This window comes from Scyliorhinus torazame, chromosome 5 (assembly GCF_047496885.1).
Source record: "Scyliorhinus torazame isolate Kashiwa2021f chromosome 5, sScyTor2.1, whole genome shotgun sequence".
Lineage (NCBI taxonomy): Eukaryota > Metazoa > Chordata > Chondrichthyes > Carcharhiniformes > Scyliorhinidae > Scyliorhinus > Scyliorhinus torazame.
Window position 1 is genome coordinate 68,856,646 of NC_092711.1, and position 12,483 is coordinate 68,869,128.

Below are 12,483 nucleotides of genomic sequence, written 5' to 3' on the forward strand. Positions count from 1 at the left end.
TTCTCAAACAAGTGAACCATTCACGACAATGTGAGTGAGTTCCTCCCCGTGCTTACTTCTATCCTGTCGCATTTCTTCCTTAATTTCTATGCGTTATTTTGATTCATCTTATTAATCTTTAGAAGAATCAAAAGGGAGGGGACTGAGAGAAATTGCCTTTTCTAGTTACCTACTGATGATAAAGGTAAAAGGGTGAAGTGAGAACTCATTAAGCATATTAAGCATTATTTGAGTGCAACAGTAGCTGGAAACCCATTAAGGATTAATACAGATCATACACTTTAATTTTCTTTCATTAAACCTAGATTTTAACATTTGCAAATTGCTTGAGACAAGCAAGGTCAGTGATGCCAACTAGCTAAAAGACCCCATTGTATGCTGCTGCTTTTCCAGCACAGCAGTCCCGTTTCCATGGTAATGGACAGTCTGAGGTCATAATGCCCTGAAGGCTGTGTTTTTTCAATAAATGTTGAGATGCAGTTGTCGATAACTTGGAAAAGTGGCAAGCGATGGAATGGGAAAATTACACCAACATATTCACATACCTACATCTCTTAAATTGATGGACAGACACTTTGGTCGAATTGATTAATTATAAATTAGTTAAAGCCAATCAGCAGTAAAAAGAAGGCCAGACTTTGAGGTAACAATTCTCTTAAGAATCACTTACCGGAATGGAAAAGTGCTTCTGTTGCTCTGTTCTGTTTCTCCTCTTGCTCACTCCACCTATATTTCTGAAACCTTTGCTGCTTGCTGTGCTTAGATTATCATAGAATTTACAGTGCAGAAGGAGGCCATTCGGCCCATCGAGTCTGCACCGGCTCTTGGAAAGAGCACCCTACCCAAGGTCAACACCTCCGCCCTATTCCCATAACCCAGTAACCTCACCCAACACTAAGGGCAATTTTGGACACTAAGGGCAATGTGGCATGGCCAATGCACCTAACCTGCACATCTTTGGACTGTGGGAGGAAACCGGAGCACCCGGAGGAAACCCACGCACACACGGGGAGGATGTGCAGACTCCGCACAGACAGTGACCCAAGCCGGGAATCGAACCTGGGACCCTGGAGCTGTGAAGCAATTGTGCTATCCACAATGCTACCGTGCTAATCGCAATTGCCCAGTTATTTTATCTGGTGTATTATGATTTGAATGAAAACTCAACTTCTATATTCATGAAAGACAATTAATCTGACTAGCTTGCTGCAGGGCTAGTTCTTTCTAAATTTTGTATCAAAAACAGGTTTTCCAGTGGCACAGCTGACAAATGAAGTTCAACTGGATTTTGCCAAAAAGCACAGACTTGACCTCTGTTATTCGGGAACTGAGAAGGGATAACGCATGTCTAGGGTTCCAAATAGGCACAGAGATCCATTATCCCCCTTCCACTCCCAATCCTCTGCTAATTACTTTAAATCTAAACCCCTTGGTTATTGATCTGTTAATGAAATATATCCTTCTTATCCATTCTATCCGGGCCCCTCATAATGTTAAACACCTCAGTTAATCTCTCCTCAGCGTTCTCTGTTCCACAGAAAACCACCTCAGCCTCTCCAATCTTTCCTCACTGGTAAAATTCTCCATTTGTGTCAACATCCTCGTCAATCTCCTCTGCATCCTCTCTGGTATGAACACATCCTTCCTGTAATGTGGTGACCAGAACAGTACTCAGTAATGCAGCTGTGGTTTAACTAGTGTTTTGCATAGCTCCAGTATAACCTCCCTGATCTTATATAAAAACAGAAAATGCTGGAAATACTCAGCAGCTCTGGCAGCATCTGTGGAGAGAGGGGTTTCAGGCCTTTACTCCAATGGACATTGCTGGGAATATTCCCTGCTCTAGTACTCTGTGTCCTTGTGAATAACAAATTATCCTCTCTGCCTTTACAATCACTGTATCTACCTCTCCTGTCACCTTCGGGGATCTGTGACATGCACTCTTATGCCTCTCTGTCCCTCTACACCTCACTATCATACCATTCATATTCTTTCCCTTTGTCGTGTTTTTCCTCCCCAAATGTATTTATTACCCCGCGCTTCTCTGGATTGACCTCAGTTTACTACTTTTCTGGCCCGCTGATCAGTCTAATGATGTCTTCCTGCAGTCATTACAGCCTTGGTTCAAACATGCACAAAAGCGCTGAATGCCAGAGGTGAGGTGAGAGTGTCTGCCCTTGGAATCAAGGCAGCACTTGACCGACTATGGCATCAAGGAGCCCCAGCTCATCTGGAGTCAATGGGAATCAGGGGGAACACTCTCCGCTGGTTGGAGTCGTACCTGGTATAAAGGAAGATGGTAGTGGTGGTTGGAGGCCAACCATTTCAGCTCCAGGACATCACTGCAGGAGCTCCTCAGGGCAGTGTCCTCGGCCCAACCATCTTTAGCTGCTTCATTAATGATCTGCCTTCATCATAAGGTCAGGAGTGGGGATGTTTGTGGGTGACTGCACAATGTTCAGCACCATTCGTGACTCCTCAAATAATGAAGCAGCCCTTGTCCAAATGCAGCAAGACCTGGACAATATCCAGGCTTGGGCTGATAAGTGGCAAGTTACATTCGTGCCACACAAGTGTCAGGCAATGGTCACCTCCTCCAAGAGAGGGTCTAACCATCTCCCCTTGACATTCAATGACATTACCATCACTGAATCCCCCACAATGAACATCCTGGGGGGTGCCATTGATCAAAAACTGAACTGGACGAGCCATATTCGCATTGCGGCTACCAGGGCAGGTCAAAGACCAGGAATTCTATAAAGGGTAACTCATGTCCTGACCCCCCCCCCCCCCCCTCCCAAAGCCTGTCCACCATCTGCAAGGCACAAGTCAGGAGTGTAATAGAATACTCTCCACTTGCCTGGATGAGTTCAGCTCCAACAACACTCAAGAAGTTCAACAGCATCCAGGACAAAGCAGCCCGCTTGATTGCTCCTCCACAAACATTCAAACCATCCATCACCGACGAACAGTGACAGCCGTGTGTACCATCACCAATGTTCCTTAGTCAGCACCTTCCAAACCCATGACCATTACGATCTGGAAAGCCAAGAGCAGCAGATCACTGGGAATCCTGCCACCTGGAGGCTCCCCTCCAAGTCATTCACTACCCTGACTGGGAAATATATCACCGTTCCTTCGCTGTCGCTAGGAGAAAATCCTGGAATTCTCTCCCTAACAGCACAGTGGGTGTACCTACACCTGGAGGACTGCAGCGGTTCAAGAAGGAAACTCCCCACCACGTTCTGAAGGGCATCGTGGGATGCACAATAAATGCTGACCTAACCAGTGAAGCCCACATCCCATAAATGAATAATAAAAGTCTGCAGCTTTCTTGCTCACTGTCAAAAAGAGGACCGCAAATGACTTAATCATGTCCCCATGTTAAAGTCTAAAGCATTGATATAGAACTCAAGAAGCACGGAATCATGTCCTGCGAAATCTAGAATCCCACTGGAAATACTCCACCAATCACAAACATACCCCTCGACCACTGCCCTTCTTGCTGCTCCAGCTGATTCACTTCCTGCACTTGTGATTGTTCTGGACATGAGAAGTATCCTGGTTTTCCCACGTGGAGCAGGACTGGAATCCCCGGCCAGGTCTTTAGTTATTTGATTAGTTGACTTAAACAAAATAAATTTAAGATTAAAATAAATAAAGATTCATCAGCTTCTCACTAATCAGTTTCTTCCATTGAGCTGAAGTCACCGTACTTCTATCAGGAATTCACTGAAATGTTTTTGTGAATTGTTTTTTTAAATTAATTTAGAGTACCCAATTCTTTTTTTTCCCAATTAAGGGACAATATAGTGTGGCCAATTCACCTACCCTGCACATCTTTGGTTGTGGGGGTAAAACACAGGCAGACACGGGGAGAATGTGCAAACTCCACACGGACAGTGACCCGGGGCCAGGATCGAAACCAGGTCCTCAGCGCCTTCAGGCAGCAGTGCTAACCAGTGTGCCACCATGCCACCCTTTTTTGTTGATTGTTAATATCTAAACCTCTGAAATTATTAATTGACTGAAAAATTCAAATGTCTTCACTCTGACAATCGCAACTTCATCTTTATCCCCTAGGTTTGATGAATGGACCACGTACTGTAATTCTATGAACGATGATGAGATTGATTTTAGCTTTGTGATAATTAATGAATCATCTCACTTTATCATTGATGAATGCAGTGACCAGGATGTGCTCGCCACAGGACTGGGATACCCTGTCATTGCCTTTATTTATTCCATTATTAACTGACTGAAGCAACAATAAACTTCAGGTTAAAATAAATAAAGATTCATCAGCCACTCACCAATCAGCTCGTTCCATTTGCCTGAAGTCACGTTATTTTTATCAGGAATTAACTGAAATGATTTTCTTCATTCTTGTTACCGAAACAGCTCGGATTTTAACTTCCTGAAGAATTCAGACTTTTTCACTGTTACAATCGCTTGTCATTCAGCTTCAACTTTATCCTCACGATTTGATCAACAGAACACTGACTGCAATTATATAAATAATCAAATTGACTTCAGGTTTATACTAATTAATGAATCATGACTTATAGTTCATTAATACAGTGACCATAATGCTTCTCCATCCTCTCGCTGTACTCTTCGCCTTTTATAAAGTTCTAGCATAATCTCCTTGCTCTTATATTCCAGGCCTCGTCCAAGAAAGGATTCTTGGCTGCCTGATCGATCTATCCAGCTACCTGTGGATAGGCACTCCAATGTCTCTCTGTTGCTCACCAATTCTAAGTCTCATCCTATTTATAGTTCATTCACTTGTCTTGTTTTCACTCTGAAATTCATTATCTCTCACTATTTGTAGCACAGTGGTTAACACTGTTACTTCACAGCGCCAGGGTCGATTCCCAGCTTCGGTCACTGGGTTGTAATGCAGAACAAGGCCAGCAGCGGGGGTTCAATTCCCGTACCAGCTTACCCCAACAGGTGACGATTTGGGGCTTTTCACAGTAACCTCATACTTGTGGCAATAAAACATTATTATGTCTGTGTGGAGTCTGCACGTTCTCTCCGTGTCTGCCTGGATTTCCTCTGCGTGCTCCAGTTTCCTCCCTCAAGTCCTGAAAGATTTGCTTGTTTGGTGAATCGGACATTCTGAATTCTCCCTGTGTACCTGAAAAGGCGCTGGAGTTTAAAAAAGATTGAATTCCATTTGCAATTGTTCTCCCCATCTGACCAGTCCACTGATATCTTCCTGCAGTCCATGGCTTTCTCCCGCAATGTCAACCATACGCAGAATTGTTGTATCATCTGCAAATGTCATAATCATTCATATGTACCAGAGAACTGTGGAACCCCACTGGGAACAGGCATCCAGACATCATTCAGTCCTGGATGTGATTCACAGCAGCAATAACAGCAGAATCCATCCCCTGCTGTTGCCTGTGAACTTGCTGATGTCTCAGCAGGTTGTTTGACTGAGCGAATCCCCTCCCACACACACAGCAGGTGTACGGCCTCGCCCCACTGTGAACCATGTGTCAGCAGATTCCATTTACTTTTAAATCCTTTCTCGCAATCAGAGAATTGAAAGACCTCTGATCAGTGTGAGTAAGTTGGTGTGTTGTAAGGTGGGATGACTGAGTGAATTTCTTGTTACACACGGGGCAAGTGTATAGTCTCTCCCCAGTGTGAACCCGCTGGTGTATCAGAAGGTCGGATGAATCAATGAATTCCTGCCCACACACAGGGCAGATGAACGGTCTCTCCCCAGTGTGAATTCAATGGTGTCTCAGAAGGTGAGGTGATCGGGTGAATTCCTTCCCGAACTTGGAGCAGGTGAATGGCCTGTCCCCAGTTTGAGTGCGCTGGTGTTTCAGAAGATCCTTTTTGCTTTTAAATGTTTTCTCACAATCAGAACAATTAATTGGTCTCTGATCAGTGTGAACAAATTGGTGAGTCAGAAGGTGGGAGGGACAAGTGAATCTCTTCCCACACTTGGAGCAGGTGAATGGCCTCTCCCTAGTGTGAGTGCCTTGATGTATCAGCAAATCCTTTCTGCTTTTCTAGTTCTTCTCACATTTAAAAGGTCTCTGATCAGTATGAACAAGTTGGTGTGTCAGGAGGTGCGATGACTGAGTGAATCCCTTCCCACACGCAGAGCAGATGAACGGCCTCTCCACATTGGCTGAAACTCTGCATCATGTCTCAAACGCCAGGAGAAAAATGGACCTTTCTGTTTGTGGCTTTAAACAGATGAAACCCTGTGGGTGTGGAGCAAACATTTCAACATTTGTTGTTGAAATATGGCAGCAGGATGAAACAATCCACCAACAATTCAGGGGTTGATTTAAAGGAATAACTAGGCAGACAGGGAATGTCACCCTGAGGTCAAGGAGTCTCTGGTTTCAGTTGGTGGGTTAGGACAGGTTAGGGAGAAGGTTAATACTGTCATCATTCAGAACAACACAGACTTTCAAGCAACAACTGAGGAACTTTACTGTCCAATTTAATATTCACATAATATATTTGTAGATCAGAGACAGAACAACAGGAATTTGCAATCAGTTTGGAGATAACTCTGATATTTCCCATTCTTAAACATTTTGTCTTGACAGATACCAAATGGGATGAAGCCAAATCTTGAAAAGGCAAAGTCTCTAGTTTAAATCATCACCGTGCTGTCAGTGGAAAGGGTTAACTTCTCTGCTCTCAAAGGTGTTGGAGCAAACGTGCTCAAATGCGCACAACTGTGTTGACTTTACGTAACTTTATTTTCAGATATGAAATGAATCAAACACCATTTTAAACTTTGTATTCTCAATTCATTTGTCAACTTTTTCAGCTTTGCCCAAATTGTTTTTTCCCCTCTTTCTTCAGGCACTTTTCCAAGTGACTCAAATAAAACAAAAGAAAAATAAAAGTAAAACGATCAGCTTTCAGAGGTAACCAAAGCTTCAACGTTCTTAGACCAAAAAGACTTAAAGAGGTGGAGCTTCCAAAAGATTGTGAAATCCAATGCACAACATTAAGGCTGAAGATTAACTTCAGTGAATCCAACTTTTCTCTGCCTTTTACAATTGTACAAGTAAATTGCAATTCATACTTAAAGATTTACTTTCACTCAGTAATTAGTACTTCACTTTTCTCAGCACAGACTCTTTAGATTAAACACCAATTGTTCACTTTGGGTGGCACGGTAACACAGTGGGCAGGTTGCACTGTTGCTTCACAGCGCCAGGGTCTCAGGTTTGATTCCCGGCTTGGGTGACTGAATGTGCAGAGTCAGTACGTTCTATTCATGTCTGCGTGGGTTTCGTCCCACTAGTCCCGAAAGAGGTGCTGTTGGGTAATTTGGACATTCTCAATTCTCCCTCTGTGTACCAGAACAGGCGCTGGAATGTGGCGATAAGAGGCTTTCACAGTAACTTCATTGCAGTGTTAATATAAGCCTACTTGTGACAATGCAGATTATTATTATTATCAGCTGGTGTGTGGAGAAGATCATGTTCCTGTAGATCTGTCAGCACAGAAACCGCACTGTGCTTTTGTATCCACTCAGTCTGCAAGTAGATGAATCTTTTAAACATGACCCGAGTGAAGGTCTTCCCGGTGCTGCTAAGGAGTGAGACATTCCTGTAGTTGCTGCAACCTCCTCTGTCACTGCTGTTTTTATCAGTTGTAATGATTTTAGCAACATGCACATGGAATGGTTCCGACCTCCCAACAGAGGAGGAGGTCGTGAAGGTGTGACAGTCGATGGGACTTTGTGTTTGAGCAGTTCAGCTGGAATTCCATCCTTGCCAGGCACCTTTCTGCTTGTTGAGCAATCAATGGCCTTGTCCAACTGAACCATGACAGGAAGCTGCAGGAGAGTCAGACAGCGACTGGGAGATGTCCGTCTGATGGAGCACAGCTGACAGTCATGTTCAACCCAGCAGGACATCTGTTTACATCTGTCAGGATGTCACCATCTGGGATTTCAGCGAACGTCATTGGTGATGGTCAGACCCAGAGCCCTCTTCTTCCCTTCACACACAGCACATAGATTTCTGTTATCACAGGCCGTTTGGAGTTATTGACGGTGGCTGATCCAGTGTTTATTTGCACAATCTCTCCGTGTTTTACACAACTGTCTTGACTACTTTCAAGTGATGCCGTGTTCTCGGTGTTGGGTTTATGTTGTACATCAGGTCGGCTTTGCTTTTTGCTTCAATGACAGATGTCATCTCTGCTGAGTGGCTCTCAAACCAGTCTGTGTTGTGGGTTCCACCTTTACCGTAGAATCCTGTCGGATCTTTCCAGTGCAGACGGAGGCCATTTGGCCCATCGAGTCTGCAATGACCCTGTGAAAGAGCACTCAACCTCGGCCCACTCCCCCGCTCTGTCCCCCTAACCCTGGCTGCTGCTGCTGTGTCAGAAATCATTGAACTCAGTGACTTCCAAGTTTCATCAATATCAATGTTGATTGATGAAGTTTTTATTGATGTGCCTGTGAAATATTTCACAGTTTAGTTTAATGCTCCTTGATAATGTAATTTCACAATGGGCATGTTACTGTGAGGAATGTGTGAGTAACAATTGTCAGCAAGGATTAATCAGCACTTTCTAATTGGAGATGTCAATCAGTGGAACCTTTCAAACTCTGAATTGTAGATTTTGGATCAAACATCAATTTCGGATTGAAGTAAAAGTTCAGAATTGTCTTGTTCCTGTTCAGAGTTCCTGAATGAAGCTTCACCTTCCGCGGGACTCCTGACACCTGGAGCTTCTCAACTCCACTTCCCGCCCGCCCCGCCCCCACCGATGCCCGCGCCCCTCCCCCTCCCTTCCTCCGCCCCCCCCCACCCCCCACCCATCAGCCCGCGCCCCTCCCCCTCCCCCTCCCTTCCTCCGCCCCCCCCCCCCGCCCCCCCCCCCGCCCCTTTCTTGTTTGAAAAGCAACGGCCGCCGCGCGAGGGAGTGCGCGCGCCGCCGGCCAGCATCAGCTCAACAGCGAGGCCAAGCTTTCCTCAAACTCTCCCACAATCCCCCGCTCAGCCTCCTCGAGACAGCATGGCCCGGGCCCGGGCCAAGGGCAAGGAGGCAGGTGGAGACTGGAAGAAATTCCTCTGGGATTCCGAAATAAAAAAGCACTTTTTAGGCAGGACCGGCAGTCGTTGGCTCAAGATATTCTGGTTCTTCTTGATCTTCTATGGCTGCCTCGCTGGGATCTTCATTGGAACCATTCAAGCGCTGCTGCTCACGATTAGTCAATTTGAACCCAAACACCAAGACAGAGTTGCACCCCCAGGACTATCACAAACGCTGTATTTGTTCAAAACAGAAAGTTCCTTTAGTATGTCAGACCCAAACTCCTACGAAAGTTTTGCGAAAAGTTTGAACACGTTCTTGGATCTTTACAATGACTCCAGTCAGGGTGGCAACACTCCTTTTGAGAACTGTGAAGAGATTCCTCCAGCCTACATTCATGCAGGCCCACTGGACGATTCAGGACAGAAGAGAGCATGCAGATTTTACAGGACGTGGTTGAAGACTTGCTCTGGATTAAATGATCCTATTTACGGTTATGCTGAAGACCCCGCATTGTTCCGAAGCTCAACAGGATTCTTAACTTTTATCCCGGGCCTCCAAAGAATTCCACCGAACTTGCAGAAGATTTGCAAATCAATTATAATCCGTTTATTATTCCCATTCATTGTGCAGCAAAGAAAGAAGACCGAGATAAAATTGGACCTGTGAAATAGTTTTCATAGAATTTACAGTGCAGAAGGAGGCCATTCGGCCCATCGAGTCTGCACCGGCTCTTGGAAAGAGCACCCTACCCAAGGTTCACAGCTCCACCCTATCCCCATAACCCAGTAAGCCCACCCAACACTAAGGGCAATTTTGGACACGAAGGGCAATTTATCATGGCCAATCCACCTAACCTGCACATCTTTGGACTGGGAGGATTCAGCGGCTTTCCTTTGCAGTACTACCCATACATGGCAAGTGTCTGCAGGAAAAATACCTTCGGTTCTTTGTTGCTATTCAGTTTATGAACGTCAAACAGAACACGGAAGTGCGCATTGAGTGTAAAGTGTATGGTGATAACTGCATAATACAATTTTCCCCATTATTTCAAATTAGTCTTGAACAAACTGTCGTATATATAGGACCTACACTTAATTTATATGCTTTACACTAGCTTTCTGCATTTACCTCGGTATGTAACATAAAAACAATAGTAGTACATATTTGTTCCACTGTAAATGATAATACTTGAGCTATGGGAATGCCCATTACTGTAAACTATAATTCCCCTAATGTGTAGCAGTGTTTGTGTTCTTGGGTATTGCTGCCTTGTGCCTCATGTGAGTTTGAGTGTACATTCACAGGTCCTTCAAATTATGTTGCAGTTTTTAAGCACACTTTGCTTTCCAAGTTGTAAATATTCTGAAAATTGCCATGGTATTTGATTTTGTTTCTGTTATGCCCATGTGTATGAACATCCTTCACTCTGAAGTTTGTGGCGGAGAGGGGGGAAAAGTTGCTTTTTTTTTGGCAATGTTAAGTGTATGGTGATGGGTTTTATTACGCTTCCTTTTAGATCTGTTTAATCTTCAATCCATGTTGAGATCTGCGTCTGGCTATCAAGCTATTGTGATTAGTTATTAAAGTTGTTTGCTGGAACCATCACATGGTGGTGTCCAGGAATGTTTTAAACCATTTTCATGGAAGATTTTATATTTATGCAGTTGTAAAATTTTTTGCAAAGTGTAATTATAAAAGATACCAAAGTCACTGGTAAAATCATAATCTTTATTTTAAACCAATGCAGTAGGATGATGTTCATGGTGTGTAATGTAACATCTGTAAACTTGTTGGGAGATCAATACTCCACCCGATTTAAAGCATCAACAAATAAAACTCATGAACCTAAAAAAAAGAGTTCATGACTCAAGGAGAATATCACAGATGGTGCTTTTAAAATGGGACGTTGTAACGCTGAAAATCAGTGACATCTGAAAGTATTTAACTGTAGCCAATTATAGCATTTGTTAACATCAGCAGATATTGTCAGACCATCAATCCTGGATTTGATTAACAGCAGCACAAACAGCAAAATCCAATCCCTGCAGGCACTTGACAACTTGCTGATGTCTCAGCTCATATCATGACTGAGTGAATCCCTTCCCACAGAGTCGATGTTGATCTCGGCCCTTTGTGAACCTTCTCCTTAGTGTGACTTCATTGGTGTCTTAACAGGCTGGATGACTGAGTGAAGGTAGCAAAGTTAAGGAGAAACTATTTCTCCCAAAGGGCTGAATCTGTGGACTTCATTGCCCCAGAGTGCGGTGAATTCTGGGACAGTGAGTAAATTTCAAGAGGAGTTAGACAGATTTTTAATTGGTAATGCGTTGAAGGGTTATGGCGAATGGGAAGGACAGTGGAATTACGGCCAGGATAAGATCAGACATGATTGAATGGCGGAGCAGATTCAATTGGCCAAATGGCCTAATTCTGCTCCTATATCTTATGAACTTATCGACACAACCACACCTCACTTCCCTTGGAACAACATGAAGTGTCTACTGCTTTCCAGATCCCTTCCTTTCAACTCACATTTCAATTCGACTGCTTTGCATTATTCTCAACTCCAGAGAGAACAGACTCATCCCACAGAACCTCTCCTCCAAGGACAACTGCCTGATCTCAGGAATCAATCCAGTGAAACGTAGCTCCTCACTGGCAGTGAGCGAACAGAGAGAAGAAAGAGCAGAAAGGGGAAAAGCGATAGAGACACAGATAGGCAGAATATAAGAGTGAAGGAGACTGAGCCAAATATAGAAACAAAGAGAGACAGAATGGGGTAGACATTAAAAGCAGCAGATACATTTCACCATTCCATATGATTGCTAACTTAGATTAACAGACAGAAAGAAGGAAAAAATACTTAGATTTAAACAGTGCCAGCAGAGAGTCTGGAAAAAGAGAGGGGCTGGTGTAGCCACGTAAAATGGCTGCGTCCCGATTAATTTGGCCAAAACCCGACTTAAAATGGCTAACCGGAAAGGCTGCTGGGAAAAGCAGGTAACAAGACAGAAACGGACAGCTGCAGACAGAATAGCATATTCGGCTCTGGGGAAGTTGGCCAAGATCGATACTCAGGGCTATTAACAGCCCATCCACCCAGACATCTGCAGTGTAATCACCTATCCCCAGGAACAATTGCAACATATTAGCAATTGAATACCGGGCCAGTCCTGTCGGCGCCTGCAGTGGCCGAAACAAAGGCAGGTCAACGACCACCCACCGATCAGGGAATCGCCTCGCAATTGGACGTATCGACCCCAGTGATTGGGAACAGGTCCAATCACTTGGGACTCAGGGTCAAGGGCCGCCCCGGGAGGCGGGAAGCCCCTGGGCCCTATAAGGTAAGGGGCCAAGTTCAGATCTCTCTCTCTCTCCCTTCTACGCCTGCTCGAGACCTTAGCAAGAACAGCAACCGGCAACCGTAAGTTTGAATCC

At 44.5% G+C, this 12,483-nt stretch overlaps 1 pseudogene; it reads left to right on the plus strand.

The window, feature by feature from the left end:
- The first annotated feature begins 8,950 nt into the window (after window positions 1-8,950).
- LOC140418278 (sodium/potassium-transporting ATPase subunit beta-1-like) lies at window positions 8,951-10,900 on the plus strand (annotated as a pseudogene).
- Window positions 10,901-12,483: the final 1,583 nt, after the last annotated feature.